This window comes from Globicephala melas, chromosome 15, assembly GCF_963455315.2.
Source record: "Globicephala melas chromosome 15, mGloMel1.2, whole genome shotgun sequence".
In the NCBI taxonomy this organism is placed as follows: Eukaryota; Metazoa; Chordata; class Mammalia; order Artiodactyla; family Delphinidae; genus Globicephala; species Globicephala melas.
The window spans coordinates 14,929,309-14,956,219 of NC_083328.1; the positions used below are offsets into that span (position 1 = coordinate 14,929,309).

Here is a 26,911-nt window from a genome sequence, read left to right on the forward strand (position 1 = left end):
ATTGGGTCGCGGCCGCACGTAGCCCCGCCCCTCTCGTTGGCCGCGGCGCCATTGAGCTCGGGAGGAGCGTTTCCCCCTGGCAACCAGGGCTCGCAGGGTGCCCCGTGCGCTCCCTAGCGCCGGGTTTTGCTGACCCCGGACCAGAGGGCGTAGGCGGAGCGGGCTTGTTGGCCGCGTGCGTCAGGGCGTGAGGGGAGAGGCGGCTGCTCTTTCCCGGAGGTCTCCGGCCGCAGGGTGTAGGGTGGGCCTCCTCCCTCCCCCACTCGCGCCGTTTGCCCTTTTTATCGCCTTGCTGCTTTCATCCCGGTCAATAGTTTTCTTGACTGTGTAATGTGTGCTGGACGGTGTTTTAGGTGCTGTGGGCGGGGGGGTAACAGAGTGGATCTGATAAGGACCCTCGACCAGTATCGTAGGTGTTTTAGGCGTAGGGAAGACGAAGAGATATAATGTGAGGTGGAAAGTGCTAGAAGCCTTTAGAAAGCTACGTGATTGGTGCGATGGCAATTGAGGAAAAGCAAGAGTCAGTCCACCCTTCGGGCACACGACACAGTGCTGAGGCTGCAGGCCCTCAAGGCAATTTTGAAAACTCAAACTTTGTTGAGCAGTGGTGTCCGGCCTTTGAGAGGACTCCTTTATTCTGAAAGATGTCCACAACTGTTTTCTCGTATCCAGTTCTCGCCCCCTGCCTAGATACCAGGTATTCACTGATGTTTTGTATTTTATTTTTATAGGTAATGACTAAAACTGTTCAGAATTCAGAAGGTGCCAAAGGGTATATGGTGAAAGGTCTTCCTACCTCCTCTAGTTCAACTTCCTCCTGGCAGGTACCTTTAGCTACATAAGTTTCCTTTAGATAGTGTGAATTCCCCAGATGCTCTCTGAATTTCTAAATAAATACGTATATAAATATAAGAAATTTCCCCCACACAAAATGGCAATTTATAATATGCACTATTGGGTGTGTTACACTTAAAGTATCTTGGAGATTGTTACATATCAATACAAATACGTCTTCCTCATTCTTATTAACAGCTGCATGATATTCTTTGTAAGAATGACCTGATTAGCCAGTCACCTACTGGTTAACATTTAGATTGTTCCCAGTCTTCTCCTAGCGACTGCCTTGGTATATAATGCTTTTAAGTGGTTTTGTGTATTTGAGAATCGCGAAAGCATCTAAGTTTGAGTTACATAGTAGAAGGAGATGCATGATTAGTTCTGGAGATCCTTAATCCTCAAGAAGCAGGTAGCCTAGTTAGGGAGATAAACTTGTAAAAAAATGACAGTAAAGTATAGGATGTTTTATTTAAGGGATGAATGCAGTGCTCTGAGCACAAACGTATTAACTCAGAGTCAGGGAAGGCTTCTTGGAGGAGGTAAGTTTTGAATGATACATAGATACTTTGCAGGAGAAGAGGGCTTAGGAGAGTGATATCAGACAGAGAGCGACAGTGGAAGGGCCTGGCATGCCCAGCGGAAGGTGGGTGGATAAGATTTGCAAGAGACAAATCTGGTGAAGTAGCTTGTCCTGACTGTTAGGGCCTGGTTTGCTAGTTAAGAAGTCTGGGCCTAAGCCTGCCAGCTGGATTCTTTGGTGAGAATCCACCCAAAGAACTAGTGATGAAGGTAACACTGGAGGTGGAATGGAGGATGAACTAAGGGAGAAGACTGAGGATAGGGCAATCAGAAAGAAAGGGGTTGAAAAGTCCATGCAGAAGGTGATGAAACATTTTTAATAACATAAATAAGGGGGAAAATCATGTTTTAAATAGCATGTATAATATGTTCTCAGTTTTTAAACCATTCCCCATGCATCTATACAAAAAAGGACAGAGGATATGCATCAAAATATTAACATTGGGGACTTCCCTGGTGGTCCGGTGGCTAAGGCTCCGCACTCCCAGTTCAGGGGGCCCGAGTTCCATTCCTGGTCAGGAAACTAGATCCAACGTGCTGCAGCTAAAAGATCCTGTGTGTTCAACTAAGACCCGGCGCAGCCAAATAAAAATTTAAAAAGATACTAACATTGACTATATTAAAAAAATTTATAATGTTTTCATTTTTGCAGCCCCCCCAATTTATGTATCTATAAAAGCGGGATGCAGAATTATATACATGAACATATGAAATATACAAAGTATACCCAGTGTCTTATTTTTATGAAATCATGTATATACACATATGATTTCATAAAAATATTAAATATTTAGGGTACTTCCCTTGTGGTCCAGTGGTGAAGACTGCGCTTCCATTGCAGGGGGCACGGGTTCGATCCCTGATCGGGGAACTAAGATCCCATGTGACACTGCCAAAAAAATACATATGTATATTAAATATTTATATATATAAAGGACAGGAAGGATATCCTCAAAATGTTGAACATTTTGTTTCTACCTTTGCCAATTTTATAGGTGAAAAATGGTATCTGAAAGTTTTGGGGGTTTTTTTTGGCTGCACCGTGCAGCTTGCAGGATCTTAGTTCCCCCACCAGTGAAAGCGTGGATTCCTAACAACTGGTCCACCAGGGAACTCCCTTATAGTTTTGTTTGTTGAGGGTGAGGCTGAGCATACATCTTATATGTAAGATTTGTTTGTAGGTTTTTTTCTGTGAACTGTCTATTTACATCTTCTGTTTTCCTATTTGGTTTCTTATGCATTTGCAGGAGCTCTCTGTGTTTTCTGTGTTGCAATTAATTTGTCCCAGTGTTATTTATATTTAGTATTTATGCCTTTTTTTCCAATTAAACGTTAAAATTTTTTTCAGGTAGTCAGTTGTATTTTTTTCAGGTAGTCAGTTGTATCTTTTTTCTTTTATGTGTGTTTGAATTTTGTGCTATACTGTGTAAAACAAGCTTTACACCCAAAAAATATTTTTAAATTTCTCCCATGTTTTCTTTTGTATTTTTAAGGTTTTGTGTTTCATTTTAATCTTTGAGTCATTTGGAATTTATTTTATTTTGGTAAGGAATGAGATAATCTGTGATATAATAAAAATATATATTTGGTCTTTGTCTGTGGTTCCTGGAACAGAACTAAACCATTTGTTTTCTGAGAGATAGGAGTGTCTTTTGTTATCCATTACAGTCCCCTTTAGAATATACCTGAGTCTGTGCTATTGAGGTGAGTCAAGGTAGGGACCCTAGATAGCCTCAGGGTGGGGGCTGGTCACTAGGAAGACCAAACATGTGATTAGAGGATGGGAAGTCTCAGCCCCGTGCCTCCAACCTCTGGAGAGTGGAGTGGGGCTGGAGATGGGTTATAAAAATGCTTGAACAATCAGTGTGAGTGAACCCATTGATGTCCTGGCAGGGTGGTACACCCAGAGGGCATGCTAGCTCTGCATCACTCCCCCAGTACCTTGTCCTGTGCACCTCTTCCATCTGGGTGTGCCTGAGTTGTATCCTTTCTAATAAGCTACTAAACCTAAGTCAAGTGATTTCCTGAGTTGTGGGTCAGTCTCAAAAATTTTCAGTTTCCCCTAAGGAGGGGATTTTGTGGGAACCCCCGAATCTGTAGCCAAGTTGGACAGAAGTGTGGGTAGCTTAGGGACCTGGGACTTGCAACTAGTGTCTGAGTGGAGGCAGTCCTGTGGGTCTGAACCCTTAACTGTGGGGGTTGCCCTAACTCCAGATAGTGTCAGGATTGAGTTGCTGGATGCCCAGTTGGTGGTGGAGAATCAGATAGTTGGTTTCTGAGAATTGGTGCTTGGGAAAAACACAGAATCCAATTTAATTTTTCTTCCAGAATAATTAATGTTTTCTACCATTAATGTGTAATATAATTATTAGCATATGCTACATCCCCAGATGTATCTGGATCTACTTTGGACTATATTCAGTTCCATACTGTTGTAAGTTTCAACACCATATTGTTTTATTTACTATAGTTTTACAGTATGTTTCAAAATTTGGTAGGGCCAGATCCTCTTCATCAGTCTTTTTTCAGAAAATTTCTGGCTATTTTGCATGTTTGTTTTTCTTTTTAAATAAATAATAGAATTAATCTAGTTTTTTAAAATCTTTTTTTATTACTTTTTAAGTAAAATACATGTTTTAACAGGTGGAATATTCAAATTCATGCAATGGAAGTGGAGATAGCAAAAGACCAGGGGCTAGAGGCATTTCTGATATAAAATTGACTGAATTTCGAAACATGTGCTACATAGTTACCATTTCTAGTCTAGGAGTCTGAAGAGGTCAAGGAAATTCCAGAGAAGGGGCAGGTTTTGTATGGGGAGGTGGGGTAACAATATTGATTTTAGGTAATGTTTCTTCTGTTGTTGGCCATTCATTCTCTGAGTGTCTACTGTGTTGCCGAGTACTGTGCTTGGAGTAAATATACACATGAAAAGAGAAGGCCCCTTCAAAGACTTCCCAGTGTAGAGAGACAAACACACAATAACATACATAATATATACAATATACTAAAGACCTGTTGTGGTATGTATAATCTCAGTGCATGCTATTTAGAGAAGACTTCCTAAAGCAAATCTTTTTCTTAACTATTGAAAAAATATATTTGATTTTCTTATTACAAAAATAATACATAATCATTATAGAAAAAGTAGCAGAAGCAAATAAATTTAAAATAAATTCATAATCTCATTGCTCAGAGGTGACCATTTGTGATGGTTAATTTTATGTGTCAATGTGGCTGGGCCATGGTGCCCAGATATTAGGTCAAACATTACTCTGGACATTTCTGTGAAGGTGTTTTTTTTTTGGATAAGATTAACATTTAAATTGGTGGATTTAAAATTTAAACATTAAATTTACTCTATTGTAAAGCAGAGTATCCTACAATAACGGGTGGGCCTCCTCCAATCAGCCGAAGGCCTTAATAGAGCAAAGACATATCTCCCCCTAGCAAGAATAAATTCTGCTAGCAGACAGCCTTTGGGTTACCAACCCTCTATGATCATGTGAGGCAGTTCCTTAAAGTAAATCAATCAATCTCTCATTTTAACGTGGATGATGCCCTACATGTCTTCACTTTAACAGTAGATACGCTGTGAGGCTGTATATCTATATATCTAGATTGATATGTATAGATAGATATCTAGATACACATTCCGTTGGTTCTGTTTCTCAGGAGAATCTTGACTAATACAGATTATGGTGCTGATAAGGCTTCTAAAGGAGCAGAATCTTAAGGATGAATTTTCTGAATTGGTTCTGGGGTTTTTGGAATTGGCTCTCTAATATTAGATTTAAAGACTAATGATTCTGTTTCTAATAATAAAGAGAGTAGTAGTAGTGGTATAGTTCATGGCATGTTATGAAAATAGAAATATGCAAAATATCCCAATTGGATGCTCCTAATCAAACACAAGGGGCAAGGACCTGGGTAACCATATATATGATACCTTCGAACATTTTTGACAAACTAATGCATATAATGAGGTTGGCTGGTTGCTTCTAATGTCACTGGACAAAGTCGGGGAAGAAAAGGATGAGATCAGGGATTCAAATTCCCAGCTTAAGCAATATATAAATCACCTGAAATCTTCTATGTCTATCCTGAAAGAGTCTTTTAGCTCCTATAGCCACAGGGCTGAGATTGCTGAAATCTTATCATGTGAGTGGCTGAATTACAATGCAAATTGAAAAGTGAGGGCATTATGAGGAAGGAATGGGATCTGAAATTTGGAGTGGGACGTGTGAGAATACCCTGATGAAGCTGGGGACATTGAGTGCCTACATACTGTTGAATCTTCTTTGCCAGTAGAAGCAGCCTCTCTAACCCTGTCTGTGGAGATTTACGCTACGTTGCTCTGTGAAACTGTAATGGCCTCCCCTGAGGCAGTTGCCTTGCAAAATACTGGTGATTCTCTTCAGGACTCACCCCTTTTTGCTTCTGAAGCTGTAACTAGACTAAAGTCTCAGTAGGCCCTGGAGGCACAAGTAAGTTACATGAAGAAGTGGCCTAAATATCCATGATCCCAACTCATGCTATCTTACCTTCTCTCTCTCAGCCTGCACCTATGGCCTCATAGGAAGTTCCCTGTGATCAGTTGACAGAGGATGAGAAAACTTGGGCCTGGTTTACTGATGGTTCTTCAGGACATGCAGGCTCCACCTAAAAGTGGACAGCTGTAGTACTATAGCTCCTTTCTGGGACATTCCTGAAGGATAATGGTAAAAGGAAATCCTCCCAGTGGGCAGAACTTCAAGCAATGCAACTGGTTTTTCATTTTGCTTAGAAAGAGAAAAGGCCTGATGAGTGATTATATGCCAGTTCATGGGCTATGGCCAGTACTTCGGCTGGATGGTCATGGACTTGGAAGAAACATGATTAGAAAATTGGTGACAAGGAAGTCTTGGAAAGAGATACATGGATTGACCTCTCTGAATGGGTGAACAACATGAAGATATTTGTGTCCCATGTGAATGCTCACCAAAGGGTGACCTCAGCAGAGGAAGATTTTCGTAAGTGGCTAGAATAATTTATTCTGTGGATACCAGTTGGCCTCCTTTCCTAGCCATCCCTGTCATTGCCCAGTGAAGTTATGAAAAAAGTGGCCCTGGGGGCAGGGATGGAGATTATGCATGGGATCAGCAACATGGGCTTCCATTCACCAAGGCTAACTTGACTACCCCCACTGCTGAGTGCTCAATCTGAGCACTGAGATTGAGTGATATGACACTCAATCCCTGATATGACACCATTCTCTGGGGTGATCAGCCAGCTACGTGGTGGTAGGTTGATTACACTGCACCATACGTCTGTCATGGAAGGGGCAACGTTTTGTTATTGGAATAGACACTCTGGATATGGATTTGCTTTCCCTGCATACAATGCTTCTGCCAAAACTACCATCCGTGGACTTAGAGAATGCCTTATCCACCATCATGGTATTCCACACAGCATTGCTTCTATTCAAAGAACTCATTTGATAGCAAAGGAAGTGCAGCAATGGGCCCATGCTCATGGAATTCACTGATGTTACCATGTTCCCCACCCTCCTGAAGCAGCTTGATAGAATGGCAGAATGGCTTTTCAAAGACTCAGTTATTGGGCTAGCTAGGTGGCAGTCCCTTGCAGGGCTGGGAAAAAGTTCTCCAGGAGGCTTATATGCTCTGAATCAATGTCCAATATACAGTGCTGTTTCTCTCACAGCCAGGATTCACAGGTATCTAGGAGTAGAAATGAGAGTGGCACCCCTAGTGACCCACTAGTAAAATTTTCGCTACCTGTCCTCATGACCTTATGTTCTACTAGCCTACAGGTCTTAGTTCCAAAGGGAGAAATGCTTCTACTAGGAGACACAATAATAATTCCATGGAACTGGAAATTAATACTGCCACTCAGCCACTTTGAGCTCCTCATGCCTCTGGGTCAACAGGGAAAGAAGAGTTTTACTGGGTTGACTGGGGTGATTGATCCTGACTACCAAAGGGAAATTGAGGAATTGCCTGGCACCCAGTGGTTAAGACTCAGCGTTTTCACTGCAGGGCCCCATGTTCGATCCCTGGTCAGGGAACTGGGATGCTGCAAACTGCACGGTGCAGACAAAAACAGCAACAACAACAACAAAACAAACCAAAAAAAACAAAGGGAAACTGGACTACTCCTCCACAATACAGATAGTCTGGGATACAAGAGATCCCACAAGGTGTCTCTTAGTATTACCATGCCTGTGATTAAAGTCAGTGGAAAACTATAACAACTCAATTCAGGCAGGATTATTAATGGCCCAGGACCCTTCAGGCATGAAGATTTGGGCCACTCCAACAAATAAAGAACTGTGACTTGCTGAAGTGCTTGCTGAGGGCAACAGGAACACTGTATGGGAGTAGAAGAAGGTAGTTCTAAATACCATCAGCAACCACACGACCAGTTACAGAAACGAGGACTGTATTTGTCGAGTATTTTTTCCTTATGTTATTATTAATACGTGTGCGTGTGTCTTGAGCAAATATCTTTGTTTTCTTCTCTCTCTTATTCCTTTATCATGTAACATAGTCATGTAACATTATTGACTTTATGTCATAGTATTTATTGTTAACTTTATAGCATAGTTTTTAAGTTATGGGGTATCAGGAAGAAGAATAAACATCACCCAAGGACTTTGCATTCTCTTCTGGGGAAAGGGTTAGGGTGTTTTCAGTTGTCTATGCAGGAGAGTTGTATCATGTTAGGCAAACTTATGACCTCGTTACTGTCTTTATTCAATTATTAAATTTGAGGAGATACATACGAGTGCCAACTAGACAAGGGGTGGACTTGTGATGGTTATGTGTTAACCTGACTGGGCCACAGTACACAGATATATGGACAAACATTATTCTGGATGTTTCTGTGAAGGTGTGTTTTGGATACGATTAACATTTAACTCAGTGGACTTTGAGTAAAGCAGATTATGCTATATAACATGTGTGGGCCTCATTCAATCAGTTGAAGACCTTAATAGAACAAAAACCTTACCTCCCCCTAGCAAGACAGAGTTCTGCCAGCTGACTGCCTTTGGACTTGAACTGCAGCTCTTCCCTGGGTCTCCAGTCTGCTGCCCTATCCTGCAGATTTTGAACTCACCAAGCTTCCACGGTCACGTGAGCCAATCCCTTAAAGTACCTCTCTCTCTCTCTCTTTCTCTGTCTCTCTGTGGTGTGTGTGTATGTGTGTGTATAGTACAGGTATACCTTGTTTTATTGCACTTCATTTTATTGCATTTCACAAATATTCCGCTTTTTACAAATAGAAGGTTTGTGACAACCCTGCATTGAGGAAAGTCTACTGGCACCATTTTTCTAGCACCATTTGCTTATTTCATGTCTCTGTGTCACATTTTACTAATTCTTGCAATATTTCAAATTTTTTCATTATTATTATCTTTGTTATGGTGACCTGCGATCAGTGATCTTTGATGTTACTGTTGTAATTATTTGGGGGCACCATGAAACCTGCCCGCATGAGATGGTGAGCTTAGTAAATGTGGGCATTCTGACTGCTCCGTCTACCAGCCATTTCCCCATCTCTCTCCCTCTCCTTGGGCCTCCTTATTTTCTGAGACACACAAATTTTTTTTTTTATATTTCATATTTTATTTTTTTTGAATTTTATTTTATTTATTTTTTATACAGCAGGTTCTTATTAGTTATCCATTTTATACATATTAGTGTATACATGTCATTCCCAATCTCCCAATTCATAACGCCCCCCCCCCCACTTTCCCCCCTTGGTGTCTGAGACACAAAAATTTTGAAACAGGGCCGATTAATAATTCTACAGTGGCCTCTGAGTGTTCAAGTGAAAGAAAGGGTCGCATGTCTCTCATGTTAAAAGCTAGAAATAATTAAGCTTTGTGAGGAAGGCATGTCGAAGTTTGAGACAGGCTGAAAGCTAGGCCTCCTGTGCCAGTTAGCCAAGTTGTGAATGCAAAGGAAAAGTTTTTGAAGGAAATTACAAGTGCTACTCCAGTGAACACACAAATAAAAAAGCAAAATGGCCTTATTGCTGATATGGAGAAAGTTTTAGTGGCCTGGTTAGAAGATTAAACCAGCCACAACGTTCCCTTAAATCAAAGCCTAGTCCACAGGAAGGCCCTAACTCTCTTCAATTCTATGAAGGCTGAGAGAGGTAAGGAAACTGCAGAGTAAAAGTTTGAAGCTAGCTGAGGTTGGTTCACCAGGTCTAAGGAAAGAAGCCATCTCTAATGTAAAAGTGCAAGGTGAAGCCACAAGTGCTGATGCAGAAGCTGCAGCAAATTATCCAGAAGATCTAGTGAAGATAATTAATGAAGCTGGCTACACTAAATAACAGATTTTCAATGTAGATTAAACAGCCTTATATTGGAAGAAGATGCTGTCTAGGACTCTTATACCTAGAGAGGAGAAGTCAATGCCTGGCTTCAAAGCTTCAAAGGACAGGCAGACTCTTTTGTTAGGGGCTGATGCAGCTGGTGACTTTAATTTGAAACTAGTGCTCATTTACCATTCTGAAAATCCTAGGACCCTTAAGAATTATGCTAAATCTATTCTGCCTACGGTTTATAAATGGAACAGCAAAGCCTGGATGATAGAACATCTGTTTATAATATAGTTTATTGAGTAATTAAAGCCCACTGAGACCTACTGCTCAGAAAAAGATTCCTTTCCAAATATTACTACTCACTGACAATATACCTGGTCACCCAAGAGCTCTGATGGAATGTACAATGAGATTAACATTTTCATGTCTGCTAACACAACATCCATTCTGCACAAGGAGAAATTTTGACTTTCAAGTCTTATGACTTAAGAAATACATTTCATAAGGCTATAGCTGCCATAGACAGTGATTCCTCTGATGGATTTGGGCAAAGTCAATTGAAAATCTTCTGGGGACTTCCCTGGTGGTGCAGTGGTTAAGAATCCACCTGCCATTGCAGGGGACATGGGTTCAAGCCCTGGTGCAAGAAGATCCCACATGCTGCGGAGCAACTAAGCCTGTGTGCCACAAGTGCTGAGCCTGTGCTTTAAAGCCTGTGAGCCACAACTACTGAGCCCACGTGCCAAAACTACTGAAGCCCGTGTGCCTAGAGCCTGTGCTCTGCAACAAGAGAAGCCACCGCAATAAGAAGCCCACGCACTGCAACGAAGAGTAGCCCCCTCTCGCCACAACTAGAGAAAGCCCATGCACAGCAGCAAAGACCCAACACAGCTAAAAATAAATAAATATATATTTTTTTAAAAAAAAGAGAAGAAAACCTTCTGGAAAGGATTCACCATTCTAGATGCTATTAAGAACGTTAAGAAAATATTTGTACTTTATGGGAAGAGGTCAAAACATCAACACTAATAGGAGTTTGGAAGAAGTTGATTTCAACCCTCATGGATGACTTTGAGGGGTTCAAGACTTCAGTGGAGGATGTAACTGCAGACGTGGTGGAAACAAGAGAGCTAGAATTAGAAGTGGGAGTCTGAAGATGTGACTGCATTGCTGTAACGTCCAGATACAACTTTAATGGATGAGGAGTTGCTTCTTATGGTTGAGGAAAGAAGATGGTTTCTTTTTTCTTCTTTACTTTTTAAAAAATATTTATTCATTTATTTTGGCTGCACTGGGTCATGTGGGCTCTTTTTTTAGTTACGGCATGTGGGCACTTAGTTGTGGCATGTGGGCTCTTAGTTGTGGCATGCGGCATCTAGTTTCCTGACCAGGGATCAAACTTGGGCCCCCTGCATTGAGAGCAGGGAGTCTTAACCACTGGACCACCAGGGAACTCCCAAGAAAGTGGTTTCTTGAAATGGAACCTATGCATGGTGAAGATGCTGTGAAGATTGTTAAAATAACAAAGGATTTAGAATATTACATAAACTCAGTTGATAAAGCAGCAGCAGGATTTAAGAGGACTGTTTCCAGTTTTGAAAGAAGTTCTACTGTGGGTAACATGCTATAAAACAGCATTGCCGCTACAGAGAAATCGTTCACGATGGGAATACTCAATTGATGCAGCAAACTTCATCACTGCCTTATTTTTAAAAAATTGTGACAGCCACCCCAGCCTTCAGCAACCTGATCAGTCATCAGATATCAGCAATACGCTCCACCAGCAAAAAGATTACAACTCACTGAAGACTCAAATGATAGCAGTTTTTAGCAGTATTTTTAGATTAAGGTGTGTATTTTTTTTTTAACAAATAATGCTATCACACACTTAGTAGACTACATTACAGTGTAAACATAACTTTTATATGCACTGGGAAGCCAGAACATTTGTGTGACTTGCTTTGTTGTGATAGTCACTTTATTGGAGTGGTCTGCAGTATCTCCAAGGTATGCCTGTACACACACACACACACACACATCCCTATATATGTAAAGATATATATATATATACATAACAAAAATCATACAGTATTTGTCTTTTTGTGACTGAATTATTCCACTTAGCAGACGTCCTCAAGTTTCATTCGTGTTATAGCATATTGCAGAATTTCCTTCCTTTTTAACGCTGGACAACATTCCATTGATGGTATATACCACATTATGCTTATCCATGCATCCATTGATGAATACTTGGGCTGTATCCATGTTTTAGCTATTGTGAATAATGCTGCCGTGAAACGGGTGTACAAATATCTCTTCGAGACCCTACTTTCAATTCTTTTGGGTATATACCCAGAAGTGGAATTTCTGGGTCATATAGTAATTCCAATTTTAATTTTTTGAGGACCCATCATACTGTTTTCCACAGTAGCTGTACCATTTTACATCCCCACCAACAGTGCACAAGTGTTCTAATTTCTCAACATCCTCATCAACAGTTGTTGTTTTCTGCTAGTAGCCATCCTAATGGGTATGAGGTGGGTATCTCATTGTAATTTTGATTTGCATTTCCCTTAGGATTAGTGATGTTGAACTCCTTTCATGTGCTTATTTGCTATTTGTATATCTTCTTTGGAGAAATATCTATTCAAGTCCTTTGACCGTTTTTGAATTGGGTTTTTTTGTTGTTGAATTTTAGGAGTTCTCTGTATATTCTGAATATTAATCCCTTATCAGATATATGATTTGAAAATATTTTCTCTCATTCTGTGGGTTACCTTTTTACTCTGTGGATACTGTTTCTTGATGAACAACATTTTAAAATTTTCACGAAATCCAATTTGTCTGTTTTTTATTTTGTTATGTGTGCCGTTGGTGTCATATCCAAGAAATCATTGCCAAATCAAATGTTTTGCAGCTTTTGTCCTTTTTATTCTAAGAGTTTTATTGTTTTAGGTCTTACATATAGGTCCTTGACCTATTTTGAATTAATATTTGTATAAGATGTTAGGTCAGGGTCCAGCTTCATTCTTTTTCATGTGAATATCCAGTTTTCCCAGCACTATATGTTGGAAAGATTGTTCCCCCCATTGAATGGTCTTGGCACCCTTGTCAAAAATCATTTAACCATACATGTTTATTTCTGAGCTCCCTATTCTATTCCATTGGTCAATATGTCTGTCTTTATGCCAATACCATACTGTTTTTTTGTTTGTTTTTCATACTGTTTTGATTACCATAGATTTGTAGTAAGTTTTGAAATTAGGAAGTGTGAGTCTTCCAGTTTTGTTCTTCTTCAAGGTTGTTTTAGGACATATACAGGGTCCCTTGAGACTACATATGAATTTTAGGATAGGTTTTTCTATTTCTGCAAAAAATATCATTGGAATTTTGTTAGAGATTGCATTGAATCTACAGATTGCTTTGGGTAGTATTGCCATTTTAACAATATTAAGTCTTCTAATCCATGAATATGGGATGTGTTCCATTTATTTATATCCTTTTTAATTTCCTTTAGCAATATTTTGTACTTTTCATTGTATGAGTCTCTCACCTCCTTGGTTAAATTAATTCCTAAGTTTTTTGGTGCTATTGTAAATGGAATTATTTTAAATTTCTTGTCAGATTGTTTATTATTGGTGTATAGAAATGCAACTGATTTTTTCGTGTTAACTTTTTTTTTTTGCGGTATGTGGGCCTCTCACTGTTGTGGCCTCTCCTGTTGCGGAGCACAGGCTCCGGACGCGCAGGCTCAGCGGCCATGGCTCTCAGGCCCAGCCGCTCCGCGGCATGTGGGATCTTCCCGGACCGGGGCACGAACCCATATCCCCTGCATTGGCAGGCAGACTCTCAACCACTGCGCCACCAGAGAAGCCCTCGTGTTAACTTTTTAATCTGCTACTTTGCCAAATTCATTTATTAGTTCTAAAGCTTTTTTATGGAGTCTTTAGGGTTTTCTACATATGAGATCATATCATCTGCAAACAGAGATAATTTTACTTCTTCCTTGCCAATCTGGATGCCTTTTATTTCTTTTCCTGCCTAATTGTTCTGGCTAGAACTTTCAGTACTATGTTGAACAGAAGTGGTGAAAGTGGGCATCCTTGCCATACTCCTGTTCTGGAGGCAGGAAAGTGCAAGATCAAGGTGCAGGCCTGGTCAGGTGAGGGTCTTCTTCCTGGTTCACAGCCAGTGCCTTTTTTCTGTGTCTTCATATAGTGGAAGGGGCTGGGGGTCTCTGTGGTATCTCTTTTATAAGAGCACTAATCCTTTTCATGAGGGCTGTATTATGTTGCTGTATTATGTTGCCCCCATGGAACTCGAGAACAAGGAGAACTGACGGAAATAAAATAGTGCTTATGCTGTTTGCTATGCTGTAAGTGATAAAGTCCTTTGTCTTTGATCCAGGAGTCTGTTTTTGGCCACCATCTATGAAGTGGTATCAGGCTAACTTATTAGTTTGTAAGTAGGATAAAATTAACTCTCAGACCTGACAGTTTGCCAAATGGTAATTTTCTATTTTGATCATTCTTTTTTTTTTAACATCTTTATTGGAGTATAATTACTTTACAGTGGTGTGTTAGTTTCTGTTGTATAACAAAATGAATCAGGTATACATGTACATATATCCCCATATCTCCTCCCTCTTGCATCTCCCTCCCACCCTCCCTATCCCACCCCTCTAGGTGGACACAAAGCACTGAGCTGATCTCCCTGTGCTACGTGGCTGCTTCCCACTAGCTATCTGTTTTACATTTGGTAGTGTATATATGTCCATGCCACTCTCTCACTTCGTTCCAGCTTACCTTCCCCCTCTCCGTGTCCTCAAGTCCATTCTCTACATCTGCATCTTTATTCCTGTCCTGTCCCTAGGTTCTTCAGAACCATTTTTTTTTTTTTAGATTCCATATATATGTGTTAGCATATGGTATTTGTTTTTCTCTTTCTGACTTACTTCACTCTGTATGACAGTCTCTAGGTCCATCCACCTCACTACAAATAACTCAATTTCGTTTCTTTTTATGGCTGAGTAATATTCCATTGTATATTTGTGCCACATCTTCTTTATCCATTCATCTGTTGATGGATACTTAGGTTGCTTCCATGTCCTGGCTATTGTAAACAGAGCTGCAGTGAACATTGTGGTACATGACTCTTTTTGAATTATGCTTTTCTAAGGGTATATGCCCAGTAGTGGGATTGCTGGGTCATATGGTAGTTCTATTTTTAGTTTTTAAGAAACCTCCATACTGTTCTCCATAGTGGCTGTATCAATTTACATTCCCACTGACAGTGCAAGAGGGTTCCCTTTTCTCCACACCCTCTCCAGCATTTGTTGTTTGTAGATTTTTTGATGATGGCCATTCTGACTGGTGTGAGGTGATGCCTTATTGTGGTTTTTTTTTTTTTTTTTTACATCTTTATTGGAGTACAATTGCTTTACAATGGTGTGTTAGTTTCTGCTTTATTACAAAGTGAATCAGTTATACATATACGTATGTCCCCCTATCTCTTCCCTCTTGGGTCTCCCTCCCTCCCACTCTCCCTATCCCACCCCTCTAGGTGGTCACAAAGCACCAAGCCGATCTCCCTGTGCTATGCGGCTGCTTCCCACTAGCTATCTATTTTACATTTGATAATGTATATATGTCCATGCCACTCTCTCGCTTTGTCACAGCTTACCCTTCCCCCTCCCCATATCCTCAAGTCCATTCTCTAGTAGGTCTCTGTCTTTATTCCTGTCTTACCCCTAGGTTCTTCATGACATTTATTTTTCTTAAATTCCATATATATGTGTTAGCATACGGTATTTGTCTTTCTCTTTCTGACTTACTTCACTCTGTATGGCAGACTCCAGGTTTATCCACCTCATTACAAATAGTTCAATTTTGTTTCTTTTTATGGCTGAGTAATATTCCATTGTATATATGTGCCACATCTTCTTTATCCATTCATCCGATGATGGACACTTAGGTTGTTTCCATCTCCGGGCTATTGTAAATAGAACTGCAATGAACATTTTGGTACATGACTCTTTTTGAATTATGGTTTTCTCAGGGTATATGCCCAGTAGTGGGATTGCTGGGTCGTATGGTAGTTCTATTTTTAGTTTTTTAAGGAACCTCCATACTGGTCTCCATAGTGGCTGTATCAATTTACATTCCCACCAATAGTGCAAGAGGGTTCCCTTTTCTCCACACCCTCTCCAGCATTTATTGTTTGTAGATTTTTTGATGATGGCCATTCTGACGTGTGAGATGATATCTCATTGTAGTTTTGATTTGCATTTCTCTAATGATTAATGATGTTGAGCATTCTTTCATGTGTTTGTTGGCAGTCTGTATATCTTCTTTGGAGAAATGTCTACATAGGTCTTCTGCCCATTTTTGGATTGGGTTGTTTTGTTTTTTATTATTGAGCTGCATGAGCTGCTAATAAATTTTGGAGATTAATCCTTTGTCAGTTGCTTCATTTGCAAATATTTTCTCCCATTCTGAGGGTTGTCTTTTGGTCTTGTTTATGGTTTCCTTTGCTGTGCAAAAGCTTGGAAGTTTCATTAGGTCCCATTTGTTTATTTTTGTTTTTATTTCCATTTCTCTAGGAGGTGGGTCAAAAAGGATCTTGCTGTGATTTATGTCATAGAGTGTTCTGCCTATGTTTTCCTCTAAGAGTTTTACAGTTTCTGGCCTTACATTTAGGTCTTTAATCCATTTTGAGCTTATTTTTGTGTATGGTGTTAGGGAGTGATCTAATCTCATACTTTTACATGTAGCTGTCCAGTTTTCCCAGCACCACTTATTGAAGAGGCTGTCCTTTCTCCACTGTACATTCCTGCCTCCTTTATCAAAGATAAGGTGACCATTTGTGTGTGGGTTTATCTCTGGGCTTTCTATCCTGTTCCATTGATCTATATTTCTGTTTTGGTGCCACTACCATACTGTCTTGATTACTGTAGCTTTGTAGTATAGTCTGAAGTCAGGGAGCCTGATTCCTCCAGCTCCATTTTTCGTTCTCAAGATTGCTTTGGCTATTCAGGGTCTTTTGTGTTTCCATACAAATTGTGAAATTTTTTGTTCTAGTTCTGTGAAAAATGCCAGTGGTAGTTTGATAGGGATTGCATTGAATCTGTAGATTGCTTTGGGTAGTAGAGTCATTTTCACAGTGTTGATTCTTCCAATCCAAGAACATGGTATATCTCTCCATCTATTTGTATCATCTTTAATTTCTTTCATCAGTGTCTTATAATTTTCTGCATACAGGTCTTTTGTCTCCTTAGGTAGGTTTGTTCCTAGATATTTTATTCTTTTTGTTGCAATGCTAAATGGGAGTGTTTTCTTGATTTCACTTTCAGATTTTTCATCATTAGTGTATAGGAATGCCAGAGATTTCTGTGCATTAATCCTGCTACTTTACCAAATTCATTGATTAGCTCTAGTAGTTTTCTGGTGGCATTTTTAGGATTCTCTATGTATAGTATCATGTCATCTGCAAACAGTGACAGCTTTCCTTCTTCTTTTCCGATTTGGATTCCTTTTATTTCCTTTCCTTCTCTGATTGCTGTGGCTAAAACTTCCAAAACTATGTTGAATAAGAGTGGTGAGAGTGGGCAACCTTGTCTTGTTCCTGATCTTAGTGGAAATGCTTTCAGTTTTTCACCATTCAGGACGATGTTGGCTGTGGGTTTGTCATATATGGCCTTTATTATGTTGAGGAAAGTTCCCTCTATGTCTACTTTCTGCAGGGTTTTTATCATAAATGGGTGTTGAATTATGTCGAAAGCTTCCTCTGCATCTATTGAGATGATCATATGGTTTTTCTCCTTCAATTTGTTAATATGGTGTATCACGTTGATTGATTTGCATATATTGAAGAATCCTTGCATTCCTGGAATAAACCCCACTTGATCATGGTGTATGATCCTTTTAATGTGCTGTTGGATTCTGTTTGCTAGTATTTTGTTGAGGAGTTTTGCATATATGTTCATCAGTGATATTGGCCTGTAGTTTTCTTTCTTTGTGACATCCTTGTCTGGTTTTGGTATCAAGGTGATGTTGGCCTCGTAGAATGAGTTTGGGAGTGTTCCTCCCTCTGCTATATTTTGGAAGAGTTTGAGGAGGATAGGTGTTAGCTCTTCTCTAAATGTTTGATAGGGCTTCCCTGGTGGCGCAGTGGTTGAGAGTCTGCCTGCTAATGCAGGGGACACGGGTTCGTGCCCCGGTCGGGGAAGATCCCACGTGCTGCGGAGCGGCTGGTCCCGTGAGCCATGGCCGCTGAGCCTGCGCGTCCGGAGCCTGTGCTCTGCAATGGGAGAGGCCACAACAGTGAGAGGCCCGCGTACCGCAAAAAAAAAAAAAAAAAAATGTTTGATAGAATTCGCCTGTGAAGCCGTCTGGTCCTGGGCCTTATTGTGGTTTTGATTTGCATTTCTCTAATGATTAATGATGTTGAGCATCCTTTCATGTGTTTGTTGGCAATCTGTATATCTTCTTTGGAGCAATGTCTATTTAGGTCTTCTGCCCATTTTTGGATTGGGTTGTTTGTTTTTTTGATATGGAGCTGCATGAGCTGCTTGTATATTTTGGAGATTAATCCTTTGTCAGTTGCTTCGTTTGCAAATATTTTCTCCCATTCTGAGGGTTGTCTTTTGGTCTTGTTTATGGTTTCCTTTGCTGTGCAAAAGCTTTTAAGTTTCATTAGGTCCCATTTGTTTATTTTTGTTTTTATTTCCATTTCTCTAGGAGGTGGGTCAAAACGGATCTTGCTGTGATTTATGTCATAGAGTGTTCTGCCTATGTTTTCCTCTAAGAGTTTGATGGTGTCTGGCCTTACATTTAGGTGTTTAATCCATTTTGAGTTTATTTTTGTGTATGGTGTTAGGGAGTGTTCTAATTTCACTCTTTTACATGTAGCTGTCCAGTTTTCCCAGCACCACTTATTGAAGAGGCTGTCTTTTCTCCATTGTATATTCTTGCCTCCTTTATCATATTTTGATCATTCTTTATATATTTATGTTAATTGGAATTCTACTGTAAGGAAGATCTTTCCCTTCTCCCCTTCTCTCAAGGATTCTTGTTTTATTCTTAGATTGTAGTCAGTTATAGTCTTTATTTTGATCCTCAAATTAGGAGCTCTTCAAGTTGGCTCTTTTGTTTTTTGACTTGTCCCCATCATTTTCTGAGCACTTTACTTTCTGGAAGCACAGTATAAAATGTTCCAAACGCATCTTGTATTTTCTTAGCCCCAGCCATGAAACCAGCCATTTCTCCAAAGAGCTCTGGACTTCTTATTGGTTAATCGTATTTGGAAAGTAATATCTGGATGCTAGGTATGCTTACTGCTACTAGGGTGTCATTGCCACTAGACCCTCTCAGCAGAATATTTGTATGAACACATACACGTCTATATCTGTCTGCATATATACAAAAACCATCCATTTATACTCATACTTTCAATTCTAATCCAATACCACAAGGTTCATTCTAGTGCTTCTGCTTTCCTTATTTGTAACTTCTTTATACAACAGTGAGAAATCATTCAGTATAGTTTTTGTTTTGTTTTGTTTTGTTTTTTGCGGTACATGGGCCTCTCACTGTTGTGGCCTCTCCCGTTGCGGAGCACAGGCTCCGGACGCGCAGGCTCAGTGGCCATGGCTCACGGTCCCAGCCACTCTGCGGCATGTGGGATCTTCCCGGACCGGGGCACGAACCCGTGTCCCCTGCATCGGCAGGCGGACTCTCAACCACTGCACCACCAGGGAAGCCCCATTCAGTATAGTTTTAATTTGCATTTCATGTAAGTGAAATTGAGCTTCTTTCCTATGTTTTAAAGCCATTTGTTTTTCTTTATCTGAGCACTGACTGTACATCTTCTCTCATTTTTCTATGGATTATTGGTCTTGTTCTTTTTTCTAGAACTTCTTTTTATATTAGGGAAATTAGTTCTGCAAATATTTTTTTCTCACTTCATGATTTGTCTTTTTTAAAAAATAAATAAATAAATAAATTTTTGGCTGCATAGGTCTTCGTTGCTGTGCCACCAGGGAAGTCCCATTGTGTTTTTAAATATCAAGGCAGAATGTATACTCAGTCACAGCTTTCATTTCTTCTGTGGCCAACAGTTTTCTAGTTTTCTAGTGTGTATTTTTTGTCTATGGGTAAGATTATCTGCTCTTTTCTACCATTTTAATAGTAATTTTGTATGAAAGATTGCATTAGACTGCATAACAAAATACCACAGACTGGGTGGCTTAAAAAATAAAATTTTTTTCCCTCAAAGCTCTGCAGCCTAGAAGTCCAAGATCAAGGTGTCGGCAGGTTTGGTTTCTTCTGAGGCCACTCTCCTTGGCTTGCAGATGGCTGCCTTCTCACTGTGGCCTCACATAGTTTTTGTTCTGTGCACACTTGCATTTCTGGCATCCAAATTTTCTCTTTTTATTAGGACCCCAGTCAAATTAGTTTAGGGCTCAATCTAAAGAACTCATTTTAAATTAATCATTTCTTTAAAGACCTTATCTCCAAATAGAGTCACATTCTGAGGTACTAGGCGTTAGAACTTCAGCATACAAACTTCTGGGGTACACAGTTCATCTCATAACAAAGGTGTTTGTCACTTTCTTCTTTCTTTTTTTTTTTAACATCTTTGTTGGAGTATAATCGCTTTACAATGGTGTGTTATTTTCTGCTGTATCACAAAGTGAATCAGCTATACGTAATCATATATCCCCATATCCCCTCCCTCTTGCGTCTCCCTCCCACTCTCCCTATCCCACCCCTCTAGGTGGTCACAAAGCACCGAGCTGATCTCCCTGTGCTACGCGGCTGCTTCCCACTAGCTATCTATTTTACATTTGGTAGTGTATATATGTCCATGCCACTCTCTCACTTCGTCCCAGCTTACCTTTCTTCTTTCGTTTTTTAATCCATTATTAAATGAATTGTGTTTTCCAACCATTTTCAAGTGTCTTCTGTGAAGGAAGAGCAAGAGAGACCAAGGTAGTTTTCCAGATTTCACAGTGCAAAGGTTTTCAGGTGCCACGATCAGACTGTCTCATTCTATGTGGCCCTTTTTGTAGTTTTTGTGTAGCCCTGCTTTCTTTGCTTCTCTATTCTAAACAGGGCTTTTGCCCCAGACCTGTGCTCTCTGGCATCATCACTAGTCATTGCACACAGGAAACATAGCCCCTGGATTTTAGGTGAGCTCTTTATCTACTTTCTGAGATTTTCATATCTGAGTTTCCCAGACATTCTTTTGGACATTCTGTACCTCCTCTTTCTACTATGTTCCCTATAGCTTTAACCCAACCTCAGTTCTTTTTATCTCTACTTCTGCTCTGATTGTTTAGAACAACAAACATTTTCACTTTCACATGAACTTCTCATCCTCAGTGAATCTATTTTCTCATCCTCTGGGAGTCTGTTTTTGCTGGTGTTTTCTGGGATCTGCTGCTGGCTGTTTCCCTTAAACACTCCAAGAGTCTCAGTCATATGACATTCAGTCATACATAACTGCAGTACCTATATCATAATCATTTCACTTTGTAATGTAAAATTTCCCCATTTTTCTACATTATAAAGATAGCTGTATATTTTCCCTAATGCCAAAGATAATACATAATGCATAATCATGTAGAAAGTTCAAGTCATACAAAAGAGTACAAGGAAGAATGAAAATCATTGAGAGGCAACTAAACATTTTGGTAAACATTCCAAACATCTCTCAGTTATACACAGATTTATAAGAATAAGCTCATACTATATATGCTGTTTTGTATTCTGCATGTTTATTCAATAATATGTCCCAAAATTCTTCTTTGTCAATAGATATAGATTTACACCATTTTTTAAATGATCAGAATTTATTCTTCCAAGCAACTATTATGACCTAAGAGAAGTTACTTTAAATATATTTAAAAATTTTATTGAAGTATAGTTGATATACAATGTTGTGTTAATTTCTGCTGTACAGCAACACGATTCAGTTATACGTATATATATTCTTTTTCATATTCTTTTCCATTATGATTTATCACAGGTTATTGAATATAGTTCTCTGTGCTACACAGTAGAACCTTGTTGTTTATCCATCCTATATATAATAGTTTGCATCTGCTAATCCCAAACTCCCAATCCTTTCCTCCCCCCCCCTTGGCAACTACAAGTCTGTTCTCTATATCTGCGAAACCAAATAAAGTAGAAAGGTAAATTCTTCATTCCTTTTACTCCCCAGGATTAACTACTCCCCAGAATTAACAACTATATGCAGACATAGACATATAATCATATACCGCACATGTTTATACACATACACAGAGTTTTCTTTGTTCAAAAATGGGAATTAAGGGCTTCCCTGGTGGCGCAGTGGTTGAGAGTCCGCCTGCCGTTGCAGGGGATACGGGTTCATGCCCCGGTCCGGGAAGATCCCACATGCCGCAAAGCGGCTGGGCCCGTGAGCCATGGCCGCTGAGCCTGCGCGTCCGGAGCCTGTGCTCCGCAACGGGAGAGGCCACAACAGTGAGACGCCCGCATACTGCAACAAAAAAAAAAAAAAAAAAGGAATTAAGCTATATATAATGTTCTACAACCTGCTTTATTTACATGACATATCATGGACATATTTTCAGGGTGTGACATTTTGAATGTCAATGTTTACATTAAATTGTATTTTTTCTTTAAGTATATTCTTTTAAAATGTTTATGATGTTTTAATATATTGGTATTTAATGTACTGATATAAAATATTACATGTATTATAAAATCTTTTATATATACACAGATACAAAAAAAGTCCTGTATATGCACTGCCCTTAAAATAAAGGAACACTGTCAATACCATTAAAGAACTAAGTCTATTTATACTCTCTTTCCAGTCTTATTTCCTTTTCTGTCCCTAGAGGTAAGTACCATTCTGAATTTTATGTTATGAGTTATCATTTACGATATTAAGTGATATTATCTTTTTAAAGTTTCCAGTCAATGACTATTTATATATATACAGTACTGCTGTGAATATTCTCCCATGTGACTCTCAGTACTCATGTATGAGAGTTTCTTCTGAGTGCATTCTTTTTTTTTTTTTTTTTTTTTTGCGGTACGCGGGCCTCTTGTGGCCTCTCCCGTTGCGGAGCACAGGCTCCGGACGCGCAGGCTCAGCGGCCATGGCTCACAGGCCCAGCCGCTCCGCGGCATGTGGGATCTTCCCAGACGGGGTCACGAGCCTGCGCCCCCTGCATCGGCAGGTGGACTCTCAACCACTGTGCCACCAGGGAAGCCCCCTGAGTGCATTCTTGAGGTGGAATTGCTGGGTCATAGAAAATGTGCAGGTTCAATATTGCTCAATAATACTATATTGTTTTCTAGAGTGACTGTTCCAACATTCTCTATTTTAGAAGGCTATTTTATTAGCACTGAATTACTTTTTTAAAAAAATAGTACTTGATTCTAACATAGTTAATCATTAGAAAATTTGTTAGCTTATAAAAATGTGATCTATAGAAAACCTTTCAGGAACACTAGTATTACTTGTATTACTTTTTAATAGCCAGTTATGATTAAAACTTCGCAAAATAACTTGCTAATGTTTTGATTATGGCTTCATTATACTACATTGTATTTGGTTTAGGTGTGCTATTTAACATATTCCAGAGGAACAACAATAAGCATATTAAAATCTGTTTATATAGTTATGCCTTGTCTGATTGTTACATGTATTACTTCCTGATTGTTATATGTATCTGTGACCACCCATTAGCTTCCTCTGGATAACATTGTTTTTTTTTTTAATGGTATGTGTTCTATCTAAACAGTGCCTACAACACTGCCACCTCACACCCACAAGTGTTAATACAGGTGTAAATGTGAGGTGGGTACAGGGACCGTAAATAGCTGACAGATTTTATTTGGTATATTTTATCTGAAATCTATTTAATATTAAACATCTATGAAATATGAATAATAGCAAAAATGAACTTTTACTGCTTCACATTTATTGTACTTGGGTTTCTTTTCCTCTTGAAATAAATTCTCAGTTACCATTTTATACTTATATACAAGTAAATATTTGGTGTTTAACATCTTGTTTCTTTTATTATACTTATTTTTAAATTACTTATCATAAAATATAAACAAGTTCTTGACTAGACTGTTATTTTAGACCCCTTTATTTTGCCCTTCCCTACTAGTTGTATAATCTTTTACCTCATATTTCAAAACATCAAAATTCCTCCTTTCCATCCTTCATCAAAACCATCTCTGGCAGATCTGGGGAGAAATTAAACCGGGTGTGCCCCAAACCTGCAAACATTTTCTTACTAATGAAATCTGAGAACATTGAACTTCAAAGGCACATGTGACCACGGAGCATCAGGACTTTTGTTTCTGGATAGAATTGTGTTTTTTGAGGGGTCCTGTAGCAAAGGGCAGGGATGCTGTGACCGAGTGAGTCTTGCTCCAGCAATTGCATCCTCTCTGCCTGAATGACCAGTTTTGGAAGGAGCCTGCAGACATGACTGTCAGTATCTGAGGTTTCAGGTTGTGTTTTAGGGTAGGACCTCACTGCCCAGCTCCAGCCAGCTGTACCCAAAAGTAAATGTTTGGGGGCAATCACTTATTTATTGTAGTGAACATAAAAGTAGCTGGGCAGGTGACACCTAGAAGAAAATAAGATGACAAAAAAAAATGTGCAAAGACTCATTTCGTTACTCACGGTTTTTTGCATTTGCGAATGTAAGTAGTTTTTGAAGTTCTCTTGGGACTTACATTCCTACAACAGCATAAAGCCAAACGTGGATTTCAAAAAAGGTCCCTAAGGGGCTTTCGTTAAGTGCAAAATCAGTGCAGAGGTCCCTCGCTCCTCTCACGTACTCTTATCCCAAGTGGTGGTGGCGGTGGGGAGCGCTTGAGTAGCACGCAAGCTCTTTTGTTCCTCCTCCGCAAAGTAGAGGTGGTGTGGCCCGAGGCTTTGCGGGATAGCGTCCCCCGCGGAGTTCAAGTCTAGATCCGCCAGCGCTGAGCCCCCGGAGGGAGGAGGGGGCGGGCTCAGGGAGTCCCTCCTTCGGGGGCGGGGCCAAGGGCTGCCCGGCCCTGCAGAGCGGAGGTCTACGGGCTCCAGTTTAGTAAAGCGCATGCAAACCCGGCCAGAAGCCACCGCACTTATCAGCAGATCTCATGATTGTTTGGTAAAGGCTCTGCGGGTCTACACAGGTCACCTCCCTCGGAACTCCGCGACTCCACGTCGGAGCCAGCCCTCGGCCCCCCGCAGTCGGACGGTTACAGCCGCGGGAGACCTGGAGGCGGTGGCAGCGGCCCAGGAACTAGCAGCAGCGCCCGGGTAAGTCTGGGCATGTGTTTATCTCTCCGTGTGCCCAACTTTCTGATTACCGGTCTGCCTGTCCTACACCCAGGGCCTCTGTGATTCTACATTTATTTTCCTTAATCGGGATAGATAAAATATTTCATGGGATTCCAAGGCTTTTTTTTATCCGTTTACTTTTGAATGGTTTTCACTTGTTTTATCCCAGTGCTGCCTGTTACCAAACAGCATGAATGAATGATGCAATCCTACATAGGGGGAGTCATCAGTACAAGAGTAGGAAAATCTCCAGAATTTAGAGTTGCAGTGTCTGACTTCATCAACTTCTTTACCATTAGAATTAGAATTTTAAATATGTACTTACCAGATACATTGTTGTAAAGGTAGAGCTTCAAGCTGGGAATTAAATAACTAATTCTTCTATTCATTAAACTTATGTACTATGTTTTCTTTATATGTGACTTGCACGTTGTGTTTACTCTTTAAATATTTGACTGACCGGTATTTGAATGAGGATCAGGGAAGAAAAATTAAATCCAGGATTTCTATATGTTATTACAACTGCCTGGTGTGTTTTCAATATAATGATTATAGATAGTCCTGTCACTTTCATGTTGGGAAACAAAGTAGTCAGGACGTTTTAAGTTTTCAGTTTATTTGATACATGCCTAATAACTTTTTAAGCTAACGTTTTATTGATGTATAATTTAATGCAATAATATGTACCCATTTTAGGTGTACATTTTGATGAATTTTGACAGTGTTGTACACACTTATAATCACCATCACAATAAAACACTTCCATCACCCTTAAGTTTCCTAGGGCCTCTTTGCAGTCAGACACCCCCACTCCTAGCCCTACTGGCCTGATTTTTGTCATAATAGCATTTGTTTGTATTTTCTAGGGTTTCATATAAACAGAATCATATTGTACGTACTCTTTTGTGTCTGGCTTCTTCTGGTCAATATAATGTTTTCTATATTTATTCATGTTACAGCATCATTAGTAATTCGTATCTTTTTATTGCTGAGTAGTGTTCTATTCTAGGGATGTAACACACTGTGTTTATCCATTTATCTGTTGGTGGTCATTCTAGTTTTGGACTATCATGAATAAAGCTGCTTTGAATATGTTTTTTGTTTTTTTACATACATCTATTTATTTATTTATTGGCCACACCACATGGCACATGGTATCTTAGTTCCCCAAACATGGATCACACCCATTCCCCCTGCATTGGAAGTGTGGAATCTTCACCACTGGACCACCAAGGAAGTCCCATCCCTTAGCTGCTTCTTTTTTTTAAATATATATTTTTAATTAATTAATTAATTTTTGCCTATGTTGGGTCTTCCTTGCTGCTCGCGGACTTTCTCTAGTTGCAGCGAGTGGGGGCTACTCTTTGTTGCAGTGTGCAGGCTTCTCATTGAGGTGGCTTCTCTTGTTGAGGAGCACAGGGCTCTAGGCACTCGGGCTTCGGTAGTTGTGGTTCACGGGCTTAGTTGCTCCCCGGCATGTGGGATCTTCCCAGACCAGGGCTCGAATCCATGTCCCCTGCATTGGCAGGCGGATTCTTAACCACTGCGCCACCAGGGAAGTCCCTGAATATGTTTTCATTTCACTTGAATAAATCTCCAGGAGTGGGATTGCTGACTCTTACGGTAGGTAAATGTTTAATTTCGTAAGGAACTGCCAAACTGTTTTCCATAGTGGTTGTACCATTTTACATCCCCACCAGCAACGTATAAGAGTTCCAGTTGTTCCATATCCTCACCAATACATGGTATTGTCAGTCTTTTTTATTTTTGTTATTCTTTTGAGTTTATTTGCACATCTTTTTTGAAATATCTATTG

At 39.9% G+C, this 26,911-nt stretch overlaps 1 protein-coding gene across 3 annotated transcripts in view; it reads left to right on the forward strand.

The window, feature by feature from the left end:
- Positions 1 to 62: 62 nt before the first annotated feature.
- PSPH (phosphoserine phosphatase) overlaps positions 63 to 26,911 on the forward strand; it is a 49,860-nt gene continuing 23,011 nt past the window's right edge. The window contains exons 1-4 of one of the 3 annotated variants that reach the window (XM_060285468.2): positions 63 to 697; positions 8,438 to 8,552; positions 22,616 to 22,641; positions 24,948 to 25,074. The gene's annotated coding sequence lies outside the window, so the exon portion shown is untranslated. Of the gene's footprint in view, positions 698 to 8,437; positions 8,571 to 22,615; positions 22,642 to 24,947; positions 25,075 to 26,911 lie in introns of all 3 variants that reach the window. The other 2 variants (XM_030871888.3, XM_030871886.3) reach the window with 2 other exon arrangements.